We start from the raw sequence: 14,097 nt of genomic DNA, 5'->3' as shown, positions 1-14,097 counted from the left end.
TGCAAACCACGTGAACCAAGGTAAACCGCATTAAAGCGATAGATTCTGACTCAGGAGGCATAATCATAAATTCTCCTCCTGTGGGATTCGAAACTGTGACCAAGAGGATAGTTATCCTCTATTTAACCAAGTGAGGCAACCCTTGCGGGCGATATAAGTGGGTTTTACATCAATGGTAAGTAAATTATGACTTAACTGAAAGTTCAATTTTAATTGGAATATGTTTGGAGAAGTATCACATAAATTTGGATATATATTATGTATATGTTATATTTTCTTCAAGACAATACAATATAGTATTTATTTATATCTTAATGTCTTAATAATCCATGATGCATATTAAAAGGCTCACACTTTTTCAAATGACCCAAAAAGGATAAAAGCCTCGGAGAGGCTTTTAAACAAATCATGATTCCCCTGAGCATACAACACCCGACCTCGGGAAGGGTGTGTTAGGTCACACACACTGTAGAAGGGGGTTGAATACAGTGTATGCTACATTCAAATCGAATTAAGAACACACGTATGAAACACAAAATAATCTTATTAATAAAACAGTATTACAATGGAATCGTTCTCTCTCAGTGATAAACAAATATCACGAGAGCTGCTAGGGTTACAATGAATAATATTCTCGATTAAGATAACACTTATAGTGTAAACCCTATGTTGTGTTTATATAGACACACAGTTACAAGATAAACTTCTAATTGATATCGAACATAAGTTTGCATCCTAAAATATATCAACTAGTTATCTTTTCCTCCAAGTATTCTATTATTCATAGAATTCTTCTCCATGCATATCTCTTCTTGTGTTTGCCTTAATCTTCTTTCCTTCAATCAGCCGCCTTCCTTATCTGAAAGTCTTCTTAAGTCCTCATATTATCTCCTGATAAATATCTTCTGATAACTTAAGTTCTGATAACTTAAGTTTTGATATCTTAAATTTTGACTTCAGTATAAGTACTGATTTCCAGTTAAGTCCTGATTTGTCCTGTTAGTTATGATCTGAAAACTAAACATAAATCATCATTAGACATGACATCACAAATATATCTAACAATCTCCCTCAACTTGTAAATTAGCATAATATACAAGTTCAATAGATATTTGATGATGTCAAAAACATCAAGTACAAATGCATATGAGAATTTAACTAAGTAACTACAACTCACAATCCTTATAGCTTTTACCATCCTTAAAGTCTAATATCAGCTTTAACCTGTATATTCTTCAAAATTTATCAGCTGTAGTTCTTGACTTGGCTTCAGTGTGTAATCTCTTTAATATCAGGAGTTGTTCTGGGATAGTTCTTCAACAGACTTCTCTCAGCATATTCAAGTTCATTCTGCATCCTCATTTTGCATTTTTAAGTTCAACTGTATCTTCACCTGTTTGAAGATAGCATCCCTGAGATCATTTATTTTTGCTTTCCTTATATCCAGATCCAGTCTGATGACATAGGCTTTATCATACTATAGATTGAATTCAAGTCCCATAATACCAAGAAATGTAGTGATTATTTTGGCGGTTTTAGGCTTCATCTCAACTATATCACCATTGTAAGCTCTGTACTTAGGATAGTATGGTCTGTCAGACTTTACAGAGTAAAGTTTCTTCTGCCTTTCAATATCAGATTTTAAGTAACTAGCAGCACCATCTGTTGATCTGTTTTTCACTTGAAGTAGAAATAACACATGTTGCAATTCTTCAAAGTACTTCAAAGGAGTAGTATTCTTTCTAATCTGGAATACCCTCCCATCTGTCATGAAATATAGCATGATATCTTCTTTCAGTACAGAGTGGTAAACCATTTGTACAGACTCCAGTTGATTCAATCTTTCAGGAGTTGTTCCCACTCCTGGTTCACTCAAAGAAGTTGGATCAGAGGTAGTATTATTTACTCTCTTTTCTTTAGAACTACCCAATCCTGATTTGTCTCTAGCTTCCTTTCCTCGAATAACTCTTGCTTCAAAACCACTTGATGTAGTCTTCAAAAGTTGAGTAGATTGTTGAGCTTTAGTAAACTCAGGTAGTAGAATATTTGAAGGTTTAACATGAGCAATGTCAGAGATTTCCTTTTCTTTATCTTCTGATATCAAGCCAACTCGAGCTCTGTCAGAGGTTGCTTGCTTCATTGTAATATCAGAATTTACTAATGCCTGATCTTGAACAACATGAGTTCTGTCAGTGGTTGTTTGAATATTCTTCTTCTTCAAAATCAGACTAGTATCTTCATCAGAATTTACTTCCAGATCCATAATTGGCATATAAACCTTTACAGGTTCATCAATTTTTGCTTTACCCTTGGATCTAGGATCAACTTCCACCTGTGATTTGGCTTTGAATTCAGATTTGGTTGCCTCAGAGTTTGTCTTCTCTTTAATCACAATGCCCTTAGGCTTTGGAGGTTTCTTTGCAGTAATAGAAGCTTTAGACTTGGATTTGTCATTTTCTGCTTTAAGTATGGCTTCTTCTTTCTTCAGACTTTCAAAGTCCATTCCTGGATTATCTTTGAGAAATAGTCTTTTTGAAATTTCTTCATCCAGCTTCTGTAACTTGGGGTCTTGATAGTAGACTGATGTTTCCTTCCCCTTAAGCTTCAGTGTCTGCATAAACTTCTGTTATTCTTGACTCTCACCCTGTATCAGAACATCAGGCTTAGTCAGAACTTACTTATCAGAACTTTTTCTTCTATCAACATCAGAATTTGATCTCTGTGTAGAAGTTCCCGGTTTCCTGGATGAAAAACCTTTGCCTTGACCATGACCTCTACCCCTTTCAGAGTTTCCCTGGTCTTCATTATCATCATCCTTACCCTTCAGTGGTTGATCAGTTTTGCATTTGGACTTAATCACTTTCTCCCCCTTTTTGGCATCATCAGGCAGAAGGAGAGAGACAAGCAATTTCACAGAGTTTTGGATTTCATTGAGTTGATCTTGTTGAGCAGCTTGATTCTTCAAAATATCATATATTTGAGCTTGCTGCTTCTCTTGAGTCTTTTCTATATACCCAATGCGGTCAAAGGCTGGCTTAAAAAACCTGTTCTTTTCCAATTTGACATTCATGTCTTGCTGAATCAGAGTTTCTTGAATTTTGTTCACCTTGGCTTGAGTTATTGAGTGTTGACCTTGAAGGTGCCTTGTACTCAATGCAGTAACTCTGAGCTGTGCTTTGAAATCATCATTCACCAGCATCTCATCAGCCTTGGCTAGGTGCTCAGCAAGAATTTTTTCAGTAGGAACAAAATCAACTTTGTTCCATTCCTTGGTCCACTCTTTTCCTCTTGGAGTTTCACTCCAAGGTACTGGTGCATCATCTCTAACAAAGTTCTTGATTAAATCAGCTTTGCCTAGAACTTGTTGAGGTGCATGTCCTGAAAGACCAGCTGCATCAGCATTTGCATTTGTAGCAGCTTCACCAGTAGTATCAATATTTGCAGCATCAGAACTTACAGAGCCTGTAGAATCAGCTTTCTCTAATAAAATGATAGTATGTGAGGCTATAGAGGTTTCAAAATCATCCTCTAAGTTCTGATCAACATCCAAATTCTGATGCTCACCTAAAATATGATCTTCATCATCTAGATTCGGAAGAGGTGTTGTTGGAATATCTGCATTGAAATCAGCATCTAAAATTGGTGTTGTTGGTGGAGTTTGTTGAGTGGTAGGTGGAGCTTCCAAGTACAGAACTTCAGGCACAACCAAGTTGTGAATATCTATTTCATCACTTGTACCTGTAGTTTCAGCATGTACTTGTTCAATGATAGGAGACACGGGAGGTGTAGGTACTCCGTCTTGAGCAGTTTCTTCAGCTTGAATGGGTGACAGTGGAGGTGTAGATTCAGTGGCTTCAACAAATTCTGGTTGTGTAGAAGGAAGAGATTCAATCATAATTGGCTCCTTTGGGATCAGAGATTCCTGATCCCCTTCCTTAGCTGCTGCTTCCACATCCTATGGATCTGACTCAACTGAGTCCCTGTTAGCTATTTGTTTCTTCCATATCTTCAAAGGTGGATAGACGGTGGGAGCTTTGTCATCAGAATTTATCTTTCTAAGCCTTTTAAGTGGCCTAGAATTCACAGTTTCTTGAACATTCTGAGAAGAGACCTTCTCAGCTACTTTTGCAACAGGTTCTGATGTGTGAACCTGTGCCTCATCTTCTGATTCATCTCTCAGAATAATCCTCCTTCTTTTCTGTTGTGTTTGAGGTACAGTATTTGTCCTCTTTGCTCTAGAAGAAGAAGGCTTCACTGTAGGTGCTGATGGTTGAGTGGTATGTGCTGATGTTTATGTTTGCTGTGATTGAGTGATGGTTGGTTCTGGTGGCTGTTGTGTGTTGGTGGGTTGGACATCAGGATATAGCAATGAATATGTAGCAGCATCAGCATTTACAAGAGCTTGCTTTACTGATAAAGGGATTTGTAAAGGTCTCAAAACTCCCTTCTTGTTGTCAGCAATGAAAAGATCAGTAAAAGCCCTTTTTGCTAACCTAAAAGGTTCTATGAGTTCACCTGCTAGTTTTGGTTCATCTTCTGTACAGTAATTATAAATTAACTGACAGAACCTAGCAAAGTAAACTACATTCCTGTCCTCTTTCATTCTATCTCCTATAAAACATAACACAGTCTTTGCATAATCAAAATAAGACTGGTTTATGAGTGCATACCCAATTTGTTGTGTCAGAATAGGAATGGCATCAAAATTTGAGCATTTGTTGGCAAACGTCTTGGTGATGCAATCGAAGAAGAAGCTCCATTTTTTTCGAATATATGGGCGTCTGAGTTGACCCAACTTAGCCAAACTCTGTTCATATCCAAGACTTGCCATCATTTGTTGTAGCAATGGCTCCTCCACAGCAGAACTGAATTGACATAATTCAGGTAGGTGTAGAGCTTTTCGAACTGCTCCTGGAGTAACAACATACTCAACCTCATTTGTTGTAAATGCGACGCTTAGAGTCCCATGCTTACCACCATCATCATAATGGCCAGTACGCCAGAATGTCAGAACTTGAGATCCAGATATACTGGATGGTTGTGTCAATGCGAACCCAATTTCACTATGAGATAAGAAATCCTGGATAAAATGAAGTTTCGAAGGAGCTTCACTCTTAGTGAGAATGGCAGCATAGTTGTTGGGAACGAACTTTGCTCCATCAAAGATTATATCCTTGGGTGCCATTGAAAACGAGTGAGAATTTAAAATGCCTGAAAAGTGTTGGATAAAATGTCTGTATAGTAAACCGTCATAAAATATGAGAGAATAAGAAAAAGAGAGAGAGAGAGAGAGAGTAAGTAGAATAGTAATGTAAATAAAAGATTTGAAAATCTTTTATCTCTTTTACTTAGACACCCCACGTGACAACAATTATTAAGAAGTGGACCAGACGTTACACCTGTCAGGCATGCAGCAGTTAAAACAAATGTTAATGGGCACGGGAATTAAGTAATGATTACTATGTGCATGCAGTTTTTCAAAAAAAAAAATGTTCTCATTAAACAAATGATTATTACTGTCTTTATCTCACATAAACCAATATTCTAATAAAATATAACCATTCAAGTATTAACCCAAAAATAAATCAAGTAAATAAATACTGCCACATAAGCATCAGAACTTGATTTTTATTAGAACTTAAAAGTCATCGGAATATGGCTTCTTAACTCAAAAAGTGAATGTTTATTTCTATAATTCTTCACACAAATACTGATATGGTTTCAACAGAACTTAATCATCAGAACTTGTCCTCAGAATTTATGCAACTGACACTTAAATTGTTCATCTAAAATAACATTGATCACCACAGTAATTTTCATCATTCATATGAAGTGTAAATGTGTGCATTAAGCTAAATATCAGACAAAGAGTAAAGTCTAATTCACTTCAGTGCATCTTAAAAATAAGACATAACTAAGAACTTAGCTCAAAATCCGTCATTAGTCTGAAGTCTACTTTAGAATGAGTTCATGCATGAGTTCACCTCAACTGTTTTGTGCTCATTTTATGCATCTTTTGAAATTCCTTTTTACAGTGGCTTCTCAGTGTAAGTGAGTCACGACTGCTTATCAGAATTTATGATATTATCAGAGTATTTCTCCAGTAATCGGAGAATGTGAAAAGTCACCAAGAAAATTTTATTTTGCGTTTCTAATGCATATTACTTAATACCAGCAATGCACTTGGGTATTCCTTTCCACATACATTTTTCTCTAGATCTCAAAGGAGTACCTGATATTTATTTCTTTTCTTTTTCTTTTTCTTTTGATAAGTGAGGTTTATCAGCACTTAGTACATCCATAAGATCTACAAACATCAGAACTTAACAGATAAGAAGTATTATTCTAGTTTTTGACTTAGTAATAAGATACACAAAGTAAACCTAACTAAGCTCAATATCAGAATTTGCTTGTGTTAAAAGATTTTCACATAAACAATTACTTCAAACATGGGATCTTTAGTATATTAAAGACTACTAGGTCAGCATCTAGCACAGTTATCCTCATTGGATTGAATAGTCACAGAAACATTCATATCACTATCAGAGTTTAGAAATTCACATCAGACAACAATCAGTACTTAAGTAAATTTCAATTTAAGCACAGATTATATAAGGAGAGTAATATTTGTAAATACTGATCATAAAGTCTGATGTATCAGAACATAAACTAAACAGATTTAGAGAAAGAACCCGAAACCATTCCAAGTTCATTTACCAATCTTGTAAAAGTAGCTTCACATAGTGGTTTTGTGAAGATATCTGCTAGTTGTTGATCTGTTGGAACAAAATACAATTCCACTGTACCCTCCATCACATGTTCCCTTATGAAGTGGTACATTATGTTGATGTACATTGTCATAGAGTGCTGAACTGGATTACCTGTCATAGCAATAGCACTTTGATTATCACAATAAATAGGAATTTTAGAAAATTCTAACCCAATAATCCAGTAACTGATTCCTCATCCAAAGAATCTGTGCACAACAGCTTCCTGCAGCAATCTACTCTGCCTCTATAGTTGATGTGGAAATTGACTTTTGTTTCTTGCTAAACCAATAAACTAATCTGCCTCCAAGAAATTGGCAGCTTCCACTTGTGCTTTTCCTGTCAATTTTGCACCCTGTGAAATCTGCATCTGAGTAACCTATTAGCTTAAAGTCTGATTCTCTAGGATACCACAATCCCTGATCAGTTGTACCCTTAAGGTACTTGAAAATTCTTTTCACAGCTATTAAGTGAGGTTCTCTTGGATCTGCTTGAAATCTTGCACAAAGAAAGGTAGCATACATGATATCAGGTCTACTTGCAGTTAGATAGAGTAATGATCCAATCATACCTCTGTAATCAGTAATATCTACTGATATACCAGTATCCTTATCCAATTTTGTTGCAGTGGTCATAGGAGTGGATGCACTTGAACAGTCTTGCATTCCAAATTTCTGGTGTACTTAGATTGACAAATAAAAGTTCCTTCTTCATTCTGCTTGACTTGAAGGCCCAGAAAATAGCTAAGTTCTCCCATCATACTCATTTGATATCTTGACTGCATTAGCTTGGCAAACCTTTTACAAAGTCTGTCATTTGTAGAACCAAAAATGATATCATCAACATATATCTGCACCAAAAGTAAGTCATTTCCATGGTTGCGATAAAATAAAGTTTTGTCAATTGTCCCTCTGTTAAATCCACCTTCCAGAAGAAATTGAGCTAATGTCTCATACCATGCTCTTGGAGCTTGCTTAAGGTCATAAAGTGCTTTATCAAGTCTGTAGACATGATGAGGAAATTTTGTATCTACAAAACCTGGAGGTTGTTCAACATATACTTCTTCTTCCAATTATCCATTAAGAAAAACACTTTTTACATCCATTTGAAAGACTGTAAACTTTTTATGAGCAGAATAAGCCAAAATATCCTTATGGCTTCCAATCTAGCAACTGGTGCAAATATTTCATCATAATCAATTCCCTCATATTGAGAGTATCCTTTTGCAACCAGCCTTGCTTTATTTCTTGTAATTATGCCATCACTATCAGTTTTGTTTCTGAACACCCACTTTGTACCAACAACTGATCTGTTCTTTGGTCTTGGCACTAGGGTCCAGACTTTTTTTCTTTCAAATTTATTTAACTCTTCCTGCATTGCTTGCACCCAAACATCTTGAAGAGCTTCTTCCACTTTCTTTGGTTCAGCCTGAGAAAGAAAAGAATGATAGAGACACTCATTTTATGTTGTTGTTCTAGTTCTAATACCTGCTTCAGAATCTCCAATAATTAAGTCAGGTGTATGTGCTTTAGTCCACTTCCTTGTAGATGAAAGGTTATCTCTAGAACTGGATGCTCCCCCATGATCCATGCTGTCTCCATCAACATTTTCTGATGCTCCCCCTGAAATTATGCTCTCTGATATGGATTCTTCAGAATTTGGGTTTCCAGAATTATCAGAACTTGATGAATCAGAATTTGAGTTTCCAGAATTATCAGAACTTGGCCCATCAGAACTTGAAGAGCCTATTCTAGGTTCTGATGCTTCTTGAGATGTGGTTGGATCTTCAATATGCCCCCCCTGCACAGGTGCATTTTCCTTTGGCGTAGTCACCATAGTTTCAATAACATCAGAGTTTAACCCATTAGAGTATGTAATATCAGGATTTAGACTATCAGAATTTACAGAATCGAAATTTAAAGCTTCATTCTCAAATCTCAGCTGATCATGATCATTGAAATCTTCAAGTCCAGTAATCTTCTTATCATCAAAAGATACATTGATAGATTTCATGACAACCCTTGTTCTTAAATTATAGACTCTGAAGGCTTTTGTGGAAAGTGGATATCCAACAAAAATTCCTTCATCAGCTTTTAGATCAAATTTGGATAGTTGTTCAGGATGAGTCTTAAGAACAAAATACTTGCATCTAGATACATGAAATTACTTCAGATTTGGCTTCTTTTTTTCACTATCTCATATGGTGTCTTTCCATGCTTGTTGATAAGTGTTGCATTATGAGTAAAACAAGCAGTCTGCACAGCTTCAGCCCAAAAGTAGGTTAGTAACTTTGCTTCATCAAGCATAGTTCGTGCAGCTTCAATAAGAGTTCTATTATTTCTTTCAACAACTCCATTTTGCTGTGGAGTTCCAGGAGCAGAAAATTCATGTTTTATTCCATGGTGTTTGCAGAACTCTTCCATAATCATATTCTTGAACTCTGTGCCATTATTACTTCTAATGATTTTCACAGAGTCTTTGACCAATTTATCCAGTTGTTTGACATGATCAATCAAGATAGATGCAGTTTCACTTTTTGTGTGCAAGAAATACACCCATGTGTATCTGGTAAACTCATCTACTATGGCCATAACATATTTCTTCTTTACAATAGACATGACATTCACTGGACCAAATAGATCAACATGTAGTAGGTGATAAGGCTCAAGAATTGAAGATTCAGTCTTGCTCTTGAATGAAGATTTTCTTTGTTTTGCCTTTTGACATGAATCACAAAGGCCATCAGGAGCAAATACTGATTTTGGCAGTCCTCTCACAAGATCTTTCTTGACTAGTTCATTTATATTGCTGAAATTTAAATAAGAGAGTTTCTTATGCCAATCCTAGCTTTCTTCAATTGATGCTCTACTTAACAAAAAGATTGCAGAACCATCAGAACTTGTTGAAAGCTTGGCTTCATAAATGTTACCATGCCTGTATCCTTTCAGAACAACTTTGCATGTAGATTTGCTTACAACTTCACAGTGTTCTTCAAAGAAATCCACATGATAACCTATGTCACGGATTTGACTAACACTCAACAAATTGTGTTTGAGTCCTGAGACAAGAGCTACTTTTTCAATTATGACATTTCCAAGATTGATATTGCCATATCCCAGAGTTTTTCCTACGTGGCCATCTCCATAAGAAACTCATGGGCCAGCTTTCTCCATAAAGTCTGATAGGAAGGCTTTATTTTCAGTCATATGTCCTGAACATCCACTGTCCAGAACTAGGATGTTTTTCCTGTTGCCCTGCAATCACAAAGACCAATATTGATTAGTTTTAAGGACTCATACTTGCTTGGATCCTTTGGCCTTATTAAGTTTGTTAACATTTACAGCGGATTTAACTTCAGAGTTTATGTTAACATTTTTCTTATCAGAATTTACAGTATCAGACTTTGCATCAGAACTTACACTAGAAGGAATAATGCTAACTTTCTTTAAAGAAAGTTTTATTTGATAATAATCATAGTACAAACTATGATATTTATTACAAGTATAAATGGAATGCCATAAACTACCACAATGAAAACAAGGATTTTGTGGCTTAAACCTAACAGACTGACTCTTAACTCCTGACTTCAAAGGTAAGGAGTTTATATTCTTATTCTTCCTGCAAAAAGAAGCAAGATGGTTAGAATTTCCATAGTTATAACATTTCTTTCTAGGAGCATTAGGAACATGCATATAATTATTGTTTTTATTCACACCTTCCTTTCCATTCCTATTTTTCCTAGGTGGCTTTACCTTGTTTACATTCTTAATCTCTTTCAGCTTATACTTAAGCTGCTTCTTAGTCATTAAGCATATGTTAACTTCAGCTGGTTTATCCTATTTTAATTTGTCAGAAGTTGACTCTGCCTTAACTTCTGTATCATTATCTTTCATCTCTTCAGAATTAGACTTTACAGTTTTAGCTGCAAACTTAACAGGATTTACCTTTGGCTTAATAGTCTTTTTAACACTAATTGGCTTAATTTGTTCAGTTCCTGTTTCACTTTTATCATCTCCATAACATAAGCCCTCTTTCCGGTTTTCACTACTTAGCAAATTCTGAGTTGTTCTACCAGAGTTAGTCCAAGTCCTGAAAATCTCTCTTTCCTTTTCTAACTCAATTTTAGAGATTGATTCAATTTTAACACTTCATCTCTAACATAAAAAGCATCATCTCTTTCTTTCTGAGTTTGATGGAACATAACTAACTCCTTTTCTAAATAGTCATTCATTTTCTTAAAAGCCAGATTTTCAGAAGTTAACCTATCACATGTTAAAGTCTAATCTCTATAACTAATGAATATGGTTTTAAGATAAGATCTCAACTCAGTAATATCATCAGTATGAAAAGCATAAGTTGTTTGAGGTACCTCGGCAGCTTCAGAACTGCTATCATCATTTGCCATCAAGGCATAGTTCACCTTATTTTCAGAATCTGAAGTGTTTGTCCAGCTTTTCTTCTTTGTGACCAGTGCCTTGCCTTTGTCACCTTTTCCTTTCTTGCAATCAGGAGATATGTGGCCTTTCTCACCACAATTGTAGCATTTAACATTTGAGTAATCTCCTCTGTCAGACTTTTCTGCTCTACCTTCAGATTTTCTGAATCCCTTCTTATCAGAACTTTCACTTTTCCTGGAAAACTTCCTTCCCTTTCTGAATTTCCTGTAGGCAATCTTTGTGATTCCCTTCACCATAAGAGCACACTATTTCATCATCTCTTCATCAACATCCATCTCAGATAGACTTTCAGTTTCTGAATCATCATCACTATCAGAACTTGATGACTCAGTATCAGACTTTGTGATGAGAGCCTTTTCTTTGCCTTTCTTTGAGGCAGCCACTTTGGGGCATTCCTCCTCGGCCTTAAGAGCAACTTTCCTTGACTTTCTCCCATGCCTCTTGCTTATTTGATCCATCTCAATTTCATGAGTTTTGAGCATACCATAAATTTCATCAAGAGTAGTTTCATCAAGAGCATAGTTTTCTCTTATAGTAGTTGCCTTCAAATCCCAACTTTCAGGAAGAGCTAAAAGGAATTTAAGATTAGTATCTTCAAGATCATATTCTTTATCCACCAGTGACAGATCATTCAAGAGTTTGACAAATCTGTCATATAAACCAGTTAATGACTCATCAGGTTTTGAGTCAAAGTGCTCATACTCTTGAGTGAGTATAGTCCTCCTGTTCTTCTTAATTGAATCAGTTCCCTGACATCTTATCTCCAAGGCATCCCATATCTCCTTTGCAGTCTTGCAGTTAATTACCATATTTGACATGACATTATCAATGACACTATGCATCAATTGTCTTACCTTTGCATCCTTGGCAATAAATGAGATATCTTAAGCTGTATATTCACTTTTCTCCTTTGGTACAGTCTGTGCTGGCTGATCTGCAACTACAACTTGGAGCTTGGTTGGCTTATATGGTCCTTCATTAATTTTGTCAAGGTATTCCGGATCTATAGCTTCCAGAAACATAGTCATCCTCACTTTCCATATGGGATACTCAGAAGGTTTCAGTATGGGAACCCTAATAATCTCATATCGATTATGGATTTGAGTCTTTGGAGTTTCTTCAGTTTTGGTGGGCTTGGTTGGAGTTTTCTCTTCTTCAGACATGATTGTTTTAGATCTTTACTGTATATGTGTTAACAGATCTGCTCTAATACCACTTGTTAGGTCACACACACCGTAGAAGGGGGTTGAATACAGTGTATACTACAATCAAATCGAATTAAGAACACAAGTATGAAACACAAAATAATCTTATTAATAAAACAGTATTACAATGGAACTGTTCTCTCTCAGTGATGAACAAATATCACGAGAGCTGCTAGGGTTACAATGAATAATATTCTCGATTAAGATAACACTTATAGTGTAAACCCTATGCTGTGTTTATATAGACACACAGTTACAAGATAAACTTCTAATTGATGTCGAACATAAGTTTGCATCCTAAAATATATCAACTAGTTATCTTTTCCTCCAAGTATTCTATTTTTTATAGAATTCTTCTCCATGCATATCTCTTCTTGTGTTTGCCTTAATCTTTTTTCCTTCAATCAGCCGCCTTCCTTATCTGAAAGTCTTCTTTAAGTCCTGATATTATCTCCTGATAACTTAAGTTCTGATAACTTAAGTTCTGATATCTTAAGTTCTGACTTCAGTATAAGTACTGATTTCCAGTTAAGTCCTGATTTGTCCTGTTAGTTAAGATCTGAAAACTAAACACAAATCATCATTAGACATGACATCACAAATATATCTAACATGGTGAAATTTTATGCACGCCATGAATTGTTCAAGCAGTTTGTTCAAATTATATCAAGGGTTTAAAGGTTATTCTAGTAATCTAAACCGAGTTTTCACCTCCTTCCAAAATTCGGTTCTTTCATTTCTTTATCTCGTTTCCTCGCCCTTCAATCTCTCTCTAAGCCTCACAATGGATGCTGAACAGTTTCCCCAACCTCTAAATACGTCAAAATTAATGTCCCGGTGTAAAACTTTGTTACCCTCTCCCTAGCAGAAACATAAACAGGCTAGGAGTGTTCCTCAAATACACAAAATGGGCAATACTTTGGGCTGAAATGGAGCCAGTTCCAAACTAGAATTTCTTGGTCATTCGGTTCAAGGGTATGCACGTTGATCTTGTCAAGATTGTTCAGATGTAGAAGTATAAAACTCATTTAAAGCACTGATAACATGGTGGTGTACGAAGCATTTAGAGACCAATATGATAATATCTATGATGACATTGCGAAAAGGGTTCTGAGACAAATAAACACCCTACACGCAAACAATTATGTCATATGACACATGAACAGAGTAGCAGCGCTTCCAGCATACATGGGAATCAAGACAATGCCAAGTTTTAATGAGATCTCGTAAATATTTGATGAATGCAATGATATTAGTTGAAAGTTTCATTTTAACGGATTAATATATGCCAGACATATAAAATGAATTAAGAATATATTAAAATGAGGTATAATAAAAAAGTGGGTTATATTACAATGCAAAGCGTAACTCCAAAAATTTGGATATTCATATATCAAATATTGGGATTTAGAATTAGTTCCTTTAATCATGAGCATCGATTTGAGAGGGCACTTAGGTTTGTAGATGGATTAAACGTGTTCGCGTGAAAACTGTGGTGATGCGTGTTTTGACCACTATGGTGAGTGACTTACTAATGCCATGCATGTGTCAAACATCAGGTGTCTCTTCTAAAAATAGGACATCAATCATGACATGCATCTAACTAGTAATACTTTTTATTCTTGTAATTCTGACTAAGATCGGATAGCATTCGGTTCATATTAAATT

The sequence above is a fragment of the Apium graveolens genome, chromosome 11 (assembly GCF_009905375.1).
Source record: "Apium graveolens cultivar Ventura chromosome 11, ASM990537v1, whole genome shotgun sequence".
Classification (NCBI taxonomy): Eukaryota; Viridiplantae; Streptophyta; class Magnoliopsida; order Apiales; family Apiaceae; genus Apium; species Apium graveolens.
This window is presented reverse-complemented; position numbering follows the sequence as displayed.